This window comes from Megalops cyprinoides, chromosome 9 (genome assembly GCF_013368585.1).
Source record: "Megalops cyprinoides isolate fMegCyp1 chromosome 9, fMegCyp1.pri, whole genome shotgun sequence".
Taxonomy (NCBI): Eukaryota; Metazoa; Chordata; class Actinopteri; order Elopiformes; family Megalopidae; genus Megalops; species Megalops cyprinoides.
Window position 1 is genome coordinate 12,874,813 of NC_050591.1, and position 17,617 is coordinate 12,892,429.

At 42.7% G+C, this 17,617-nt stretch overlaps 1 long non-coding RNA gene across 1 annotated transcript; it reads right to left on the minus strand.

Annotated features, from left to right (window-relative positions):
- Window positions 1-361: 361 nt before the first annotated feature.
- On the minus strand, window positions 362-14,484 carry LOC118782649. The gene is made up of 3 exons (XR_005005172.1): window positions 14,336-14,484; window positions 781-836; window positions 362-380 (listed from the first exon to the last, which is right to left on the minus strand). It is a non-coding gene; the product is annotated as an uncharacterized LOC118782649 (long non-coding RNA).
- Between the last annotated feature and the right edge of the window lie 3,133 nt (window positions 14,485-17,617).

The following is a 17,617-nucleotide window of genomic DNA, read 5'->3' on the forward strand; positions in this document are numbered from 1 at the left end:
GTCTCACTACACAATTACAGGACATAAGTGACTGCACCAGTTATAACTATCTTTCTTTTGAGAAACGGAAGACAAAATCTGATATATAATAATAATTGTGCATCAGGTTACTGTGGTATTGCTGTGGTTGTTGTTATTTGGCTAATTTGTTCTGTCCACAAAGTTTCCCGCTCTTTTAATGTTTACACAAAGGAAGATGGCCTCCGTGGCAGAAAGCTGGTTTGAGGTTGGGTCTGGTTTGGTGGCGTGGGAAGGTGGTGACCAAGACTTACCACACGTTCCGGGCTCTCCTGCTCCTCTGCTGTGATACCGTGGTGGGAGGTGAGATGCGGAGCGCCAGGAGGTCTGTCCGAGGGGGGAGATCGCTCTTTGTCCTTTACCTGATTGGCCAGGGGTCAGGACAACCGGGGGGATAGAAAAAGGTCAAAACGGTACGGGCAAGTTAATCACAAATTAGCGCAGCCACACAGCTTGTCTCTAATAGTTGTCCCATCTATTGAAGTGCATTTCATTATGAAAACAATTATCCTGTGTAAGCCTCTGTGATAACGAGAGCTAATCTCATGCCACTTCTACTCTCTCGCAGCGAAAATGAACTTCTGGAAAGATTGCCTGTGCTCAATGTGAAATTTGTCATAATGAAATCAGTTAGAAATTAAAATCAACATCATCTATTGAGGGGAGGTAAACAAAATAAAGGCCAGGACTGTGTTTTCTGGGTGATAGGAATATCCTGAAAAAAAAGAAAAAGGGAAAAAAAAACAGCTTGCATTCACTCACAACTGGCTCTCTTCCCTGGGTGAAGACATGACTTTCTTCCAAGTCTCTGTCAGAGCCTGTGGAGGTAAAGAACGCACATCAGTGACTGTTGCATTGTGAAGGCGGAACATGATAAAGCATAGATGGAGGAGCCTCTCTGATCGGAACAGAAGCGACTACTACAAAATGTCTCTGTACATTCCATTTAAAAGTTTCTCTGTAACCCATACAGCCTTATCATCTGTGTGGTAAAAAATAATGACACTATTAACAGTAACTCATTTTTGTTACCTATTGTTTTTTTTCCATTGTTGTTACACTTATTCCAAGAATGACAAACTCATAAGAATATCCTTTTGAGAGACTAATTTAAAATTAGATTACTTTAGATGTGATATACACTCACAATTTCAAGATCTTAAAATGCTTTAATAATGATAAGAAGCATCCATTTAATTTGATCCATTTAATCCAAGAACACTTGGGTTCCAGATCACTGTGCATAAGAATAACATAATATATTAAACAGTTACAGTAGTAAGGAATTCATAACAAACTGATGACAATGATTCAAACTACTTTAAAATAGGTTAGGAAAAGATAAAAATGAAATAGTAAAATCAAATAAAATCAAATAAAAACAACATACACTTTTTAAGGCAGAATAAAATACCAGATAGGGGGAGTATTAAAATTGAAATTTACAGTAAGCAATGCTGAGAAGGAGAGTTTCTAGGTTTGGTTTAAAAGAGAGTGGCAGACATGGATCTGTGGGTGTAGTCAGCTCCAGTTTGGGGGTCACTACACTCTATGCTCAATCTTCAATAGACTGCCATCTGGCTGTGGGGATTGTGCATAGCTCAGTTATAGCAGGGTGTAGTCTTAATATGCAGTTACAAGACTGTATTAAGTCACTGAGGTATTTCAGACAGGGCTATTAGTCATTTCAAAGGTGTCAGGGAGTCTCTTGCTTCTGTGACCAATACCCCAGCAGCAGACCTCTGGACAAAGTATGGTCTACCAAGAACACCAGATGAGACTGCTGAGTAGGAGATCACAGACTTACAGAATGACCTCTATCAATTATAATATTCTACAACTGCAGCAACGGATATCTGAAGCTATAATTCATATACTGAAGGTCAATATTTGTTTGTGTTGCCTCATCTTGTCACTGCAACAGATAGGTTACTGGTGAGCCAGCTGTTGTTTCTGTGTGACTTTAGTACCAAACTAAAATAATCTTATTGAATTAGTTGGCATTACAGAAATGGACAGCCAGTGTTTTTGTGTTATAATTCCCATCAATTATAAGGTTGTGACTAAAAGCACGTAAAAATCCAGATTTTTTAGGGGTAGCCTTTTGTAAGTTGAGCGTCATTGCCATTGCAGTGCTACTGTAGTCTTTGTATGATGCACCTCATTGGTCTGATGCATTTATCTCACACGCAGTGCAGCAAGCTCAAAATACTACACAGGAGTGCAAAGCAATGTAAAAAAACTAGGTCACAGCAAGGCTTCTAACCCTTGAAATGGGTCAATGATGATGACTGTGATGACAATGATGATGATGACTCGGATGAAGTCATACTCTGTCAGCCCTTTTGATGTTTAAACAAAAAAGGCTTGCTTGCATCAGCCGGGCTTAGGGAATCATTCGTATGACCTCATTTCTTGTAGTCCCTGATAGCGATGTCTGATAGCCGCGCAGCCCTAGTTGGAGGGAATGTGCGGGGCTGCTGCAACCAGACTGCCATGCGGACTCGCTTACCAGCCATGTGACAGGCTTAAAGGAGCATGTTGACAACTATGTGCTAAAGGGAGATAACGTATGTACAAAGGCAGAGCAATGAAAAGCAGCAGATGTTTCACCCACTACAGCAGCACCCAGTTGCTGTCTCTCAGTACATAAGGTAGAGGTGGTCAATAATGCTCCTGCCTGCAGCCCATGCATATTTATCTCGGCCAATTGCACAGTCGTCACAAGGTGCAAGTCTTGCTGAACAAGACAGGGCTGACACAGGGCTGGTATGTGGGGCTACTCGGTTTGATGTGCAATGTCCCCCATACTCTCTGAAGTATGCCAGTCCCCACCCTCTTGGTCGGTGGAGATCAGGTTTTGATCAGGCACGAGGGGACCCTTCGGTATTCTGCATCAGCATATTTTCCATTCCTCCTGGGTGGTATTGGATGTCGCATGTGGTCACTAGAACACAACAGCCCAAGAAGGCGCTAACAGTCTAAGGGAGTACGTTTTTGGGGAAAAAAACATACGCACACTCCTTTTAAATGTGATAATATATATGTAGGAAAAAGAACCTTCACACTGATCTATAGCTCCCAGTAAGTGGCTTATTTATTAGAGAGCAGAGATGCTATAGATGCAGGACCCTTTTATGTTAAAGGTTTCAAGGCCTTCAAAAGAGTCTTGCCTAAGGGTTCAAATGTGAGCCCAGATGTTCGCATGTAAAGACAGTTAGGGCAGACAGATGCGTTATATGCATATCCATCTGTATAAGGGAGATATATTTAAACAGTAAAGTGCTCAGCAAATAAATGGTACAAAATGTGAGTGACAGAATGGAAATGAGTTGTGCTTGCTGATCACCTCAGTTAGTTGTACATTTAGACTGAGGTGATGTTGGGGCTACACAACCAAAGAACCTAAACAACACGCACCCTCACTGCAATCCAATTCCCTTCACCGGACTTCACCATGATAATTCAGAAAATGCAGCTTGTTCAGCAGTGCAACAGCAGTGTCCCACCCGGGATGTGAACCCACAACCTTCTGACAACAAGCCAAGAAAGACCACACCCAAATCCTAGAGCCCAATGACATAGCCATGGTAGGCAAATGTTGTTTGTGTAGATGAAGTTTGCAGCAGCTGCCTGTGCCGGCCTATACATAGAGGTATTCGTTACACTTCAAAAATCGTAGCGGGGTCCCCCATCGATCAACTGCTGCATGCTTCAAATAATCACTTGTTTATTCTCTGAAGGGCACTTTCAAGAACGCTGCTTGTCCATGCTAGAATCGGGGGAGTAGGGAGAGGCGTATATCCTCATCACCTAAAAAATATTTTGTATTTTAAGTTTTCTGCAGATAAATGTAGAGGTAGACTTCAAGAGCATTAGTTCAGGTAAACATCTCCTTTAATGATCCTTTTAATGGAGATTAAACCCAGTGACAGTGATGGTTGGGCACAGAGGTAAGGGTCGTATTCAAGGTTTATCTTTTGGTGTGAACACTTACTTAGGGGTTCACTTAGCACACTTCCCTGGAAACTTAATATAACTGAAATACTCTTATTAAACACACATAGGAAATGGCAATCAAAAACACAGCACACTACTGATCATTTTTTGAGGAAGGGCCTCAAATGGCCCTCATTTGGTCATAGCACTCAGCAAGGATGCATTCTCAAGCTACTGGAATGGGGAGGGGCAACTGACTGCATATGTGCTTGGGGTGATTATGTGTGAGGGCCACATGATGTCTGTTTGTAATGAATATCAGGGCACTACTTGCTGGAGAGAAGCCAATGTAAAACATGAGCTTGGTCAACAAGCCATGAGAGGCTTTCTGCCAACATTGCTGACCATAGGAGGAAAATCTATCCTTTTCACCAGCAATGTCTGCTGCTCACATTCTCTGCTGAAATACCAGCAGTTACACATACTTTGTGTGGTATGACCAGAGTGGCATAAAGCATAGTCAAGCCTGAAATGTTTAGAACTTCAATTATACAAACTCTCACTAAAATACAAGAGTAAAAAAATTCACACAAACTGATTAATCCTGCAAAGAAGCATTTTCTTTCTTTTTGAGTAAATCATTAAAATTTTTATGAAATTTCATTTACAATGCCATTGCCATAACTTTCTGTTATAGTGTTTTCCTGATAGCCAATATGCTGTATGTCAATATGTAATTTTTGTTATATACAGTCTTAAGTAACCAACAGCAGCTTTTTTTTTACAACTTGCAGATTAAATGAAGAAATGGTGTGATATGTTGGGGAAGGGTATATAATACTAGGATTCTGTTTAAAAGAGGCATGTGGGTTGCTTGTTAAACAATTGATGAATGTATACGTTTTGCTTTTTCTACCTTTATGCACCTCTCTTTTGGAAATGTCAACTGAACATTACTGTCTCTCATTGTTGATATTTTCAGTCTTGTCCAGAGTGATTGTATTAGTTGCATTTATATTCTGCCTTTGACACATTTTTTTGAATGACTCAGGAAAACTGCCAAATGCTCTGCAGATACAGTACCTGAGGTTTGACCACAAAACCACTTGATAGCAAACCTAACCAATATTATGGCAATGCAGCATGGCTGTGTCTAATACAGTTGTAATCATATATTGTTGGATTGCCATTATGCTGACTGAAAACCCAAACCATTGAATGGTTATTGATGAGGCTATGGAACTACTGAGTCTTGGACTGCCCAATGTTAATTCAAACAAATCTCTTTTTGGGATGCTTGAAGAGGCAGTTAGACACTACTGACATTGGTAAATGATTCCAGAGACCTTCTGTTAGTAGGTTTGTGTTCTCCCAGAAATAAAACTTGTTGCTTGTCTGTTTGGTGTTACAGATATCTGCAAAGTTAAGCAATGGCAGAACATTGTAAACACAATCACGATCATTCTTGCCAATGAACATGTGCTGATACAGCCACTAACACTCGAATAAATTGCCAAGAACCTTACATGTGTTATAATATTGTCTTCAGGCAGAAGAGTGTATTGTCTTCATGCCAGAGTCCACACACAGCTCTAGCGCGTGTGTGGACATGTGTTATGTTACATTATATTTGCTTAGTAGATGCTCTTGCCCAGAACAAATTATATACAGTACCTTGCAATTATTCTACATGTCAAATGCTTTCTCAAGGCAATTTGGGTTTAGGCAAGTACCTCGCCCAAGGGTTGAAATGCAGTGGTCCACCTGGGAATCAAACCGACAACCAGCCTTATCACTGTGCCACACTGCTGCAGCTGTGTGCCCTGCAGACAGACTCTATGCCTGTTCTTCTTTACCCATTCGCAACCTATTTACACTGCTGGACACCCACTGGAGTATGTGACGTCAAATTCTATGCTCAGGCACGCAACGGTCCCTTTCAGGGTCTGAATCTACAAAGCTCCGGTCCAAGTCCTGCGGGCCGCTGGCCACTCGACACCGCTGCTTCGGCATGAGTGAGGGAAGCAGCTGCCCAGGGCTTTGCTCTGCCCAAAGGAGGGACGGGATACTCCACATAGCTGAGCCCGTATTCTTTATATAGACCCAGCCTTGACCCACATCTGCCCGCCCACTGACCTATAAGGCATGAATTTACAGACTGGGACCGCCAGCAATCCAAGAGAGAAGAGAGCATCCCCGGACTGGATTCTGATCAAGGTTTTTACACACCTTCTAATCTCTGACCACAAAGTCGGCACTATCAGATAGTTACGACATAATGTGGTTCAGTCTGTCCATGTACTTCAAATGTACTTTTCGGGTCAAAGATTTGGAACCCCCACAGAGAGCCACCCATGCGTTTTGCATAAGGAAATAACTTTGCATATTTTAGTATGTTAAAATGGGTGCAGTGTTGTTATACATTATATGTTTCCACCTGTAGAAATTGTGAGGGTAGCCTTTCAGGACTGTGTGTAGGGTGCTAATTTTGACCTGCTGAAAAGAGGATTGACTGTCTGATAAAAAATGACTGATAAAAAATGCATAAACTTTCATTTAAATTCGTATCATGACAGCTGGTTTGTAGAATCTGGAAGAAACTGGCAAAAAAATATGACACAAACTGACATGTGAAGATGAAGAAAAATTTCTGTAACCAAGTGTAAACATGGTTTTGATAACATTGTATGACTGTCTTTGATAGCACATGGGAAGATTGTGTCTTTGAGCAAAGAATCTTAAGTTTTCAGGGATAATCCAGTGACAATTCAGCTGTACTATTGGGTTAGAGAATACATACAGTTTTATGTTGCTCTGAATAAGAGAACTGGCTAGGGAACAGTAACACAAATGCTTAAAAAGGAGAAAAAAATCTAATTTAATCTCTTATTATCGTATAGACAGACCCAGGGCCTTTGGTAAAGTCAAAAAAGGCAAACTATAGGAAAAACAAGACCAGATGCCCAACAAGACCACTCTTTATAAATATTTATAACCCCACTATTTGGATTTGAAATTTACAGACTCAGCAAAATTCATGTCCCAAAGAGAGTCAAGAGAGTTTTTGTTCTTTGTTTGGCCGTGTTTTGCTGTGAAAGCCTACACAATTCAAACCCACAGGAACAGTTCTCTGCGTCGGAATGCCAAGGCAGCTCGGCGAGTATTCAACGGCCGATCTGACAGGGGCAGTCAGCGGAGAATTCGATTACGGTGGAAAAAATTGTGCAAGCGTGGTATAAACAGGGCAAGTCAGCCGATTTCTGCCGCCACTGTACGTGCACTTGCAGTGATAGCTCAGTTTGAACCTGTTTTTGCCTGTATAATTACTGTTTCAGCTCAGAAAGCCAAAGAAGAAGAAATAACAAAGAAGTAAAAATGTAAGTAGAAAAAAAATTACAAAAAGTATAGTAGCTTTATAAAATGCATCTTGAAGCATTAAGTAAAGTGCATGCCAAAGCAAATTAAACACAGAGTCAAAGCAAATATCAAAAGACAAAGAATCAAATCCAATCACATATTCTGTCGGAATCATTTCAGAATATTGTATTGTATTTTATCATATTGTATGAATTTCACAATGCTGTAGTGTATTTGCATACAGGTACAGTTGCCAATGTCCTGCTAAGTGCTATATTTTATATGGGTACATGACATGATACATTCGTTATATTTTTTTACATATTTTATCATCTGTATATGCAAGAGAATTACTCATCTGAATTCAGTATATCACTACCAACTATTTTACCAACTGTATAAATTCTGTACAAAGCACTGTTTTCCAGGTGTCAATGGATTGGTAGCTACATAGATGCCAAGACCTTCCCACCGTAAGGGAACATGAGAGCAGCTAATTTAGTTTTGAAAGGACTGAAACTTTGAAATAATAAGATAATAGAAGCCATCAAATCAGCAGCCTCTCTTTGATTTAACCATGTGGAGAAATTACAGCAGGAAAACAAGTGATGCACACAACAGCTCCGGACCTGGAGTGCGGATGATGATAATTACATTTGGAGTGATTTCATCAATGTCACAAGACCAAGGCAACACAGAGCGGCCCATTGTGAATCATTTGAACACCGCCGCTAATGACAAATGGCATATGATGTTTTACATTCTCATTTTAAGCCTATCGTTTTAATGTTGTTGATTTCCATTTTGGAAAAATGTCGGATTTGTTTAACTAGAAAAAAATAGGTGCAGCAGCAGGAAATAACTTCCTTAATGCATTAGTGGTGGTTTTAAATGAATTTTTATTGATTTAAAATACATTTGTTATAATTTGCTCAATATTAACAAGTTTCCCCTTAACAAAAAGAAATTTGGAAAGCCACCTCAAACTTTCAAAAAAACTATTGAATGGCATACAATGCATATTTCAAGGAACAGCCACTCCACATATTTACTACAGTAGGATACTGTTTGTCCTTAAGTGCCCATACCCAATGTAAGTGAACACTACTTTTTTCCTTGTACATTTTATGCTCCAAGTTGAAGTTAAAAGGGCTTTCCTGGGGGACTGAATTACACCCAAGGAATACAAAAAAGGGGAAACCACACACTGCGAAGCAAAACCTAACAGCTTACAGTCTGTTCGTGATTTACAAAAAAAGTGAAAGTGTGCATTCCCACGCCTCGCTATAAAATAAACCCACACGAGTCGCTCTGTAAAGGTCAGAGCTGGATGCTGTCAATCCCCTGTTTATTGGAGGACAATGAAGGGGGAAGCCCTCTCGCATTGCTGGCATTCCCAGAAAAGGTCTGCGACTCCGCAATGCCTCGTGGGCTGACCTTGTCTGGGATGAGATCGTGCTCACCTCCACAGAACTCTCCACAGAAATCTCACCAGTTGCCCTTCAGCATTCGGTCACCAACGCTTAACCGCACAAGTTTAAACACCTCATCATCATTCTCTTGTATAGATGGATCCTTTCCACACTCACACCCTATGCTATGAGTCTCTTTTGATGGCCAGTTCTTCTCTGACCTCTTCATTTTATTTTCTGCTGTTGTACCTGGGGGGATTTCAGTGTTGTCATGCACTGCTATACTAACAGTCCTTATTAGTCCTTATTTTGATTCTTAGTTCTGCTCTTGGTGCTTGCTTGTGTGTCCAATCATGCATTAATGCAACAGTGGTTTACAATGCTTGACATCTATTGCATTACATGTCAGATTTACTTACATTACATGTATATATCACTTGTGACCTATGAGTACAACTAGTTCTTCTTGGAACCACTGCAACACACTGCTCTGCCCAGGGGAATGTCCTGTATTCAACATAGCTCTGGTAGGGGCCCTAACTATTACTGGTGGATCTGGCATGATTGTTCATACGGGTTTTGACAACCTTACAATCTTTGGTGATTGTATGGCAAGTGGCCTAACAGCAAGTACAGTCGTGCTGCAATACATAAAGCAGTTTTACACCTACACCAGATGTGGATTATTTAATGCAAGTCCTTTGTTGTTAATAAGTCAACAGAAACAAAAATGAACCACTCCAGCTCTCAATGAATGTAATCCCAACCCCAGTCATAAAGATTCAGGTGAACAGCCCCAAACACTGAGCAGACCCTAACTAGTCTGCCTAAAGTGCTCACTAAAGTGCTCAGCCTGTTTTCATTACAAACATTTCTCAATAAGAATATCTTCCAAAGGCTTATTTTATGATTTCTATGATGTAGATTACTTACATCATTTACAGAGGCTATAAGAAATGGCCTATGCTTTTCAACCTGACTGCATTGTAACTGTAACTGCATCTCTCAGACTTGAATGAGCAAGTGTCTTGTATAAGCAGCAGGAAGCTGGGGCCTTTATGAGAAAAATAGTTATACTCTGAAAACAAGATACAAGCAGCCTTCTCATTGCAACAGTGTGGTCTGATTCTGAATCTATGGCGGACAAGCTTTCACACAAATGATGTCAGTCCGTAAAAAGGACAGATTTGTTTGCGGCAGGATTTGAAGCATGGACAACAACTCAAAAAGTCCTGGAAAACATTGCTTGATATTGGCACAAGATTGGAAAAATGGCTTTCAAGTTTTTGCCTAATGCATAAATTCAATCGCTTCTGTTGGCTCACAGAACAAAAGTCTGGCAATAAATCTGTTTATTAGGTCATGTTCACATATGCATGTTGCTTGGAAGAGAATTCCAATTGGTGCCTTGCCGATTGGTCTCTGGTTGTTAAATTTTGCCACATTTGTGAACAGCCACCATTCTGTCTCCACAAAGGATAGAAGGTTCAAAAATCATGCAAGAACGTGACTCTGTTCTATGAGAAGAAGCAGTTATGGGAGTTTCATTTCAATCAATTTCTATCTGCTGCCAAAAGCAGATAGAAGTAAATGTAAAATGTTGAAAAAATCAGCTTCAGCCTATAATGCATCATATTGGCCTACAATTTCTCAAAATTTCTAGATAAATGATAACTAGATGGTCACTCATTGTACAACTGACTTCTCCCTCTAGGACTTCCTGAGAGACTCTTTTCCTGTTTACTCTCTGAATTCTCAGCAGACTTCACTAGGCTGTACACTATGTTACGACAAATAAGGAAGATACATCAGGGACACTGGCAGCAATGGTAATAAACTTTATTGGTGTTTTTTGCACACAAAACATTCAAAGGAGGCATTATCTCTGCATTCAAAGACATGTATAAAAAGTTTTAATGCTCTTATGATGATTAAAGGTCACTTCCCGCTATAATTCTCTTGTCAGGCTCACACTTTAATAAGCAACAACTTTTCATTGTTCCTGAAAATGAATGCAACCTAACCTCAGCACTTTGAAATGACTCATGCTCTTGTCATTTGGATGCATGTAATGTATTTTACATTATATGCATAAAATGATGTGTAATTATGATATATTGACATATGTTACTTTTTTAAGGAGCTATTCTAAATGATCATTCAATCCGATCGTTAACTATCAGGCCGAACTAAAATGATCGAACCATCAAGTACAGCAAATGTCAATCTCTAGTAAAAGAGGCAATGGAAGAAAGCAGTGAATTCCTGAAAATGACCTCCAAGAGTACCACTTCTTCCAAGAACGGGAACTGGACCAAGTAGTTCAGCAGTTCTGTCAGTAGTTTGGAGTACTGTCTGCCTGCACGACATTCCAGAGAGCTTGTCGTGTGTTGTGACTCTTAACCAGGAAGCGCCCTCCACTTCTCAAGGAGGGACAACAACAAAAGGAAGCCCTCCGTAACTCATTGTTTGTGAGGACAGTTTGCAGGAGACAAACAAACCCATCTGTCTGTTTCCTTGCGATTTTCCCAGCCTTCCTTTAGCCCTCCGAATCGCCTCCCATTTCCACTTCCTGCTAGAAACTGTCCCACGCCCCTTGCCAATGAAAATACTGCTGAGAAACCACTCCCTAAGAGATAGCTTTTATAAGTCTCCGAAACTGTTAAATTACATGTTATATGTGGTTGAGATGTTATCTTGTCAAATAACTATCGATGGCTTCAGCTTTTAATTTTGCACTATTCAGAGATGTTTTCCATCCAAGGCTTGAATTCAGTTCAGAAAGTTTTTTTCCCAGCATAAATCATAAACCACTTCTTTGCTACTGTCAGTGGTGTAATATTTCAGAATGCAAATGCGAAACACCACAGTAAACACACCCTTCACCGAAGCTCAAGCATGGACAAGGCCGGGATCCATTTCAACAGGCTTGTATATTGTTGTTTATTCAAAAAGCTATCAGGGCATATGAAAGCTATGAATATGCACTGCCCACCGATGCAAGAACCAAATTTGTGCCTATAATCCTCTAGCCCCCCTGGCCTGAATACCCAACGCCAGGGGGCTCAGAAACAGCCCACCTATTTCCAGTCACGGGGCAGGCCTTTGGGTGGTGGGGGAACATTTTACTATGGGGTCACTTCTATCTATAGCTCTTCAGGGTACCTCCTTAATGCACAGCACCCTGTGAATAGCACCTGTGTTAGAGTCCAGCCCTTCTCCTTCGGCCCAGCTGAGCCCTTGTCCCATTAACACATCTGAATCCTCAAAGGAAGCTCAGAGGGACTGTAAACACAACAACATTTCACACGTGCTGATGCAGAGATGGAACACCCCACAGCAAGAATGCCCAACAGCCAATTTCCCCAAAAAAGCCCTCCGACACACAGGTCAGGTCAACCTGCTGTGCCAAAGGACAGTGCTCAGACTTGGTGCAAAATGCTCAAGATGTACTCACTTTTTGCAGTGACAGCATTGAGAGCCGCAATACGGAACTTAAGCTTGTGGTAATAACCGTCGGGTTCAGAAAAGCTGAGTTTGTGGGCAGAAAGCAAACATGCATACTGACCTAAAATGAATCCATTTGCTTGAGCAATTTTCCGAGTTTGGCAAGGGTTTAAACACCCATGAGAATATCACAGAACATGAACTACAGCAAGTGTTCTTATAAATAAACATGATACTTGTGTTGGGATATCAGGAGAAGGGACATCGGCCTAATTCATGTCTAAATGACCATAATTAAGGGGACTTTCCCCTTACCACAGACAAGAGAATTCAACTTTGTGTTTCTCACAACTTCCAGTTTGCATGGAATAAATGCACTTCCTATGAAAATGTAAACATAACATACATGGACTCAAGAAATACATTTGTTAAATGACACTGACTTATGAGAGACATCTATGAAAACATGACATAACAACATCCATAGAAAGAACTCCTATCTTCAGTTCAGAGGCATGCTCTTTTCAAACTGGCACTCAACCGGGCACATTCTTCAACCCTCCATGGAATTCTACGGTTTTCTGCTCTGTGGTTAAGACGAAGCAAATTCATTTAGCTGAGATTTTAACTTCTCTCACGGACACAAACAGTACACACTGTGTGCCACATCACATCAAAACGCCATCTCCCTGTAAGTAAATACGCGTCGCTCTGACGAAACCCTGGCAGTTTAAAAGGATCCGGCCCTCCGGTGCAAATGCAGTGATGCAATACACAATGTAATTGCCATCGACAGGTTTTGAACCCCTTCCATCAGGCAGAGATCTACGCAAGATTCAAAGAACGTGAATGCAGATCCACTCCTCACCACTCACATACGAGAAGAGAACTAATCAGAGTTGTGGAGAGAGCTGACAATGTTTTGTCATGCACTGCGCAGCGAAAATTGTTTTGTGTATATTAGGAGGAATTACTCCTCCTTCCCAAGTGCTGTGGAAACAAAACAGAGCAGCATTTTCAAACACATGTTCTGCGGCGCATCCCCAAACATTTACTTAACGGCGACGTGCTCAGTTGGCTTAAAACTCTGACTTCTGTGTTAGCCATGGATCTGAAGGGGGTTGTTTACCACTTGTTTGTCCTCAAAGGGACATTTCGCCATGACTTTGGAAGAGGGCGGCTTGGGAAAGCGGTCCTTTCGTTACCCGGTCCTCGCTGCTAAGGGCATTCCGCCGACCCCGTCGCGCCTGCTGCCTCAACCTCGCATGCCAAGCACTGGAACGAGCCAGGCTCGACAGGCGGATCTCATGACCCGCGCTCCGCAGCTGTTGCCACCGTATAAAATTAAGAGGGAGTTTAAAATAAGCGCGTGTCACTTCTTCAGCGCCCCCCCCTGCAAGTCGGGGCAGCCACTGTAACCTATACAGTACATGCTGAACAGGCTGAGCATTAGACCGCCACTTCACTGGCAAAGAATGAGGCATTCCAGTTCCAAATTACACATATCAGTATATGACACCTCCATATCCCTCTGTCATTCATCCCACTCAGATCTGCTGATTATTCCCATATTTCATAACACTGAAGTACTATGCTATATTGCATGTACCATAGTAACTGGAAATGCATACCAGAAGATTTTCAACTGCTTCTCTTAGTAATATAACCAAACAGGAGGAGTCACAGGAGAGTTATGGTGACACTGACAGCTGAAAGCAATCAGGACTTTGTCTTCTAATGAGAAAAACGCACTTGACAAAATTTGCTAACACCTTCATGTCCAAACTTGACACGATAAGGCTTCTTTAGCCACAGATACTTGTGCATCTGTGCACAACCGTGCAACAAAACCTCTTTTGCAGAGGCTTCATTCGATGCATTTGTCCCAGATAACTAAAATTCCTCCACTTTAAATATTTTGCACGCTGTGGAGTGCTCTCATATGGCCTTGCAAAAAACTCAGCGTTGCGGTCTGGAAAGAAATTCTTGATCTGCTTCTCCACAATGACCACCTGTGTGATGAGCAGCCCAAACTCATCGTCACTTCTGTCTGCTGAGACTCATGGGTAACCAGCAGCAGCGCTGTTGCTGCAGGCTGCAGTCCACGCCAAGCTCGTAAGAAAAGAAAGCAAAGCTTGGCTCAAGCCGCAGACAGCCCTTACCTTGTTCCTCCTCTCAGTCTCCTTCCTTCCCTGGCCAGAGATGAGCTGTGTGAGGTGTGACCGGTGGCACTGCAGAGTTCCAGACCACTCTCTCACTCTCTCACTCCCTCACTCACTCACTCACTCACTCCTCGCCCCCCCAGTTTCCAGCAGCCTAATCCCTGACTGAACCCTCGGTGAGGAAATCTGGACAAGCCCCCTAGGAGGCTGCACAGGGAGGCGGCCTGCGACGTGATTGGACAAGGCTGTCTCTGACACAACGGCACGGAGGGACCGGAGCCGGGATGTCCCAAATTAGGAGGGAGGAGGGCGGAGGGGAGGGGCAACCCTTGGACCTGATGGTGGCAAGGGCTGGCCTCAGTACTGCATAGTTGCTGATTATAGAAAAACTACCCTGCATGCTTTACTTGACATCCAAGTGGCCTTGCTGGAGGTTTTCTGGCATTGATGGGATCCTGGCATTTATGGGAGTCAAATAAAAAAAAAAAAAACAGCAGGCAAAAACAAAGTGACTTGAAAAGCAGAAGAGTGGAGGATGGCCTCTGAGGCTATATTGACACAAAATGTCCAAAATAAGAATCAGCAGTGGCTTTCTTTTTATGGAAAGCAGGGTTTTGTTTGCTAAGGCAAAGCAGCTGTTGTTTTGGCTTTGCATGGACCTTGACTCCATGTTCTCTCGAACATACGTTTTAGTTGTTTTCTTTTTTTCTCCCAGAGGTCTTTGACGGGGCGCCAGCACTGAAACAGCCTGAGAGGCATCCGCCATGCCCAAAGAGACATCGGGAGTGGCATCGTCACCCCTGCCAGGGCCTGGCCTGACACCCGACACACAGGTGGCAGATCAGTCTCAATCGCCGCCGAGAGAAACGCGCGCCGCGGGGGCCTGCCAACGGATCAGGCTTTTTCAATTGCGTTAACTCCGCCATTGTTGCAGCTCTATCGGGACACAAAACCGGGATTTAGGCAGCTCGGGGGATGGCGGGGCGAGACAGGCGGGTCCCTTGGCAGGAGCGGGACGTCCCGACACCGCCGCGATCCCCTCCGTCAGCGGTTCGCGGTGCCAAGAAACCTGAGCTGACGGGCTAGCGGACACCCGGCCGCAGGGAAAACAGCTCGGAACCCTCCCAGAGAGGGGATCTGCATGGTAAAGTGATGACTCCAGAAGGTGGTCACATGTTGTCACCTGATGGCTGCTCGCACCATGTGCATATAAACACTGGGATGCAGAAATCACCGTACAAACCTGACCAAGGATGAATAGGATCATGTGGAAAGGAATGGCAAAGATACTTACAATTAGGCAGACTTACACAGTAACAGGTTATGGCTGTCATGATGGAAACCCATCAGACTTTTTTTTTTTGCATTTAAGGCTAAAAGTATAGCACCGTATCCTCTGTAGAAGCTTCTGTATCTTGTTTGGATGCTCTTGATACTTTACAATGTAGGAGTTGCCACTAAATTGCTTGGATCCAAATTTAAGCAGTGTAGGCTTTTTCTGTTCCTTTGAAAATATCTACCACCAATCATCATCATGCCAATCCACCACCAACATATGCAAATTGGGGCTAACTGGGACACTGACATTTGAGTAAGTGGTAGACTGATCACTGGGATTTCAAAGAAGAACAACAGATCAGTGTACCAGCTGAAATCTCACTGAACACTTCTATAAGGGGTGACACCTGTATGACATAACCATCACTGCTTTCAGGCCAAGATCCAATCCAAACCTTCCTTTAAATATAATGATATATTTCTCCAGGCCAGCGCCTCATTTTATACCAACTGTGCAATAACTACTAAGAAACACTACTATTGGACAAATCTTGGGTCTTACCCAAGCTACTGTTTAAAACAGCTAACTTTTCATGAGATACTGGTTGTTTTAACTTTTGAAGATAGGTATACAGAGGAAACAGATCCCATAGAAGATAAGCCCCGGACTAAAGCTCAGATTTAGTGCCAGCTCAGGGATTTGTCACGGTTAATGTCACAACGCATGGCTACCTGAACATAAGCGCTAACCAAACAGCCCCCGTATCCTCTTCCCACGCTGCCCTGGCCTTTCCCTCGGATTGCCTGTTGTTTATTAGCCCCCGGTCCTCCACTATGCAAGTCTCACAAAGTGATAATTAACCTTGGGAGTATTAATAGAAGGGCAGACAGGAGGGAAACCACCCAGTAGCATAAATAACAGAGAGAACAGAACCTGGTCTGAGATGAGCTTTAGACAAGAGGTCAGAGGGAGAGGAAGCGAAGCCACCGGCAAGGCAGGAGACGGGCAATAAATCTTAAGTCTGGGATGTGGTAATAACTGAAAGGTCATCTGCGGTCGTCCCTGAAAATGCACACAAACTTGACCGCAACAGGAATTTTTTGGCAGAGGTCTTGGGATGGTTATGCTTTGAAATTGACCACTGTGTGATGGTAAAAAGACAAAAAAGCTGCTGAAAATTCTGATGCTTTCTTGGATATGCTGTATGCAATGGCTTGATGCATCTAACCAAATTATATGTAGGTTTAATTCTCCGACACTGACTTTTTTTCCATTAATTCTAAGTGCCAATTGCATGCAGAGTAGATAGAAAAGCTGCTGTTAAGCTTTCAGAACAAAACCCTGGTACTGCACAATAAGGAAAGCTATGACAGATATAAACCCACTGAAACTGATTGTTTGGTTTCTGGCTTTAATTGTAGGAGCAAAAAGACATCAAAGAATATCTGAGCTCTCAGTTAAACATGATGGGGACAGAACCTCACAGAAAGGGGTGACTGGAACGTGTCAACATTGATCACAATCAGCACTGACCACCTGGGAAAGGTACTTTACAAATGGTCAAACAGATGATAGACCACATACACCAAACTTTCAGCCTCTGAAAAAGTAAAGGCAAATTTTCCACGGATCCTGGTATCAAAATATCATCCCACCCCTCCCAACCAACCACCCAACCCACCAGCATTGGAAGAGGGCGTCCAGGTCACTCTGAATATCCCACGAAGACACTCGCACATGGTCCAAGGCGACACGCACACGTACGCACAGGGCAAAACAGAAAGATAAAAAAAGAGCGAGGAAAAAAAGCTGGATGCAGCCGAGCAGGCAGTCCTTCAGGGAGGGAGTGTAGAGAAAGCACCTCAGAAGTGAAGGCACTGCCGGCTAGCTGATGTGGAGTCCCCAAGCCCAGGAGAGGGAGAGAGAGGGGGGAACGAGCGAGACTGGTCAGAATGGACCGCATTAGCTCAAGCCCGCGAGTCAGCAGTTTGGACCCCCCTGAC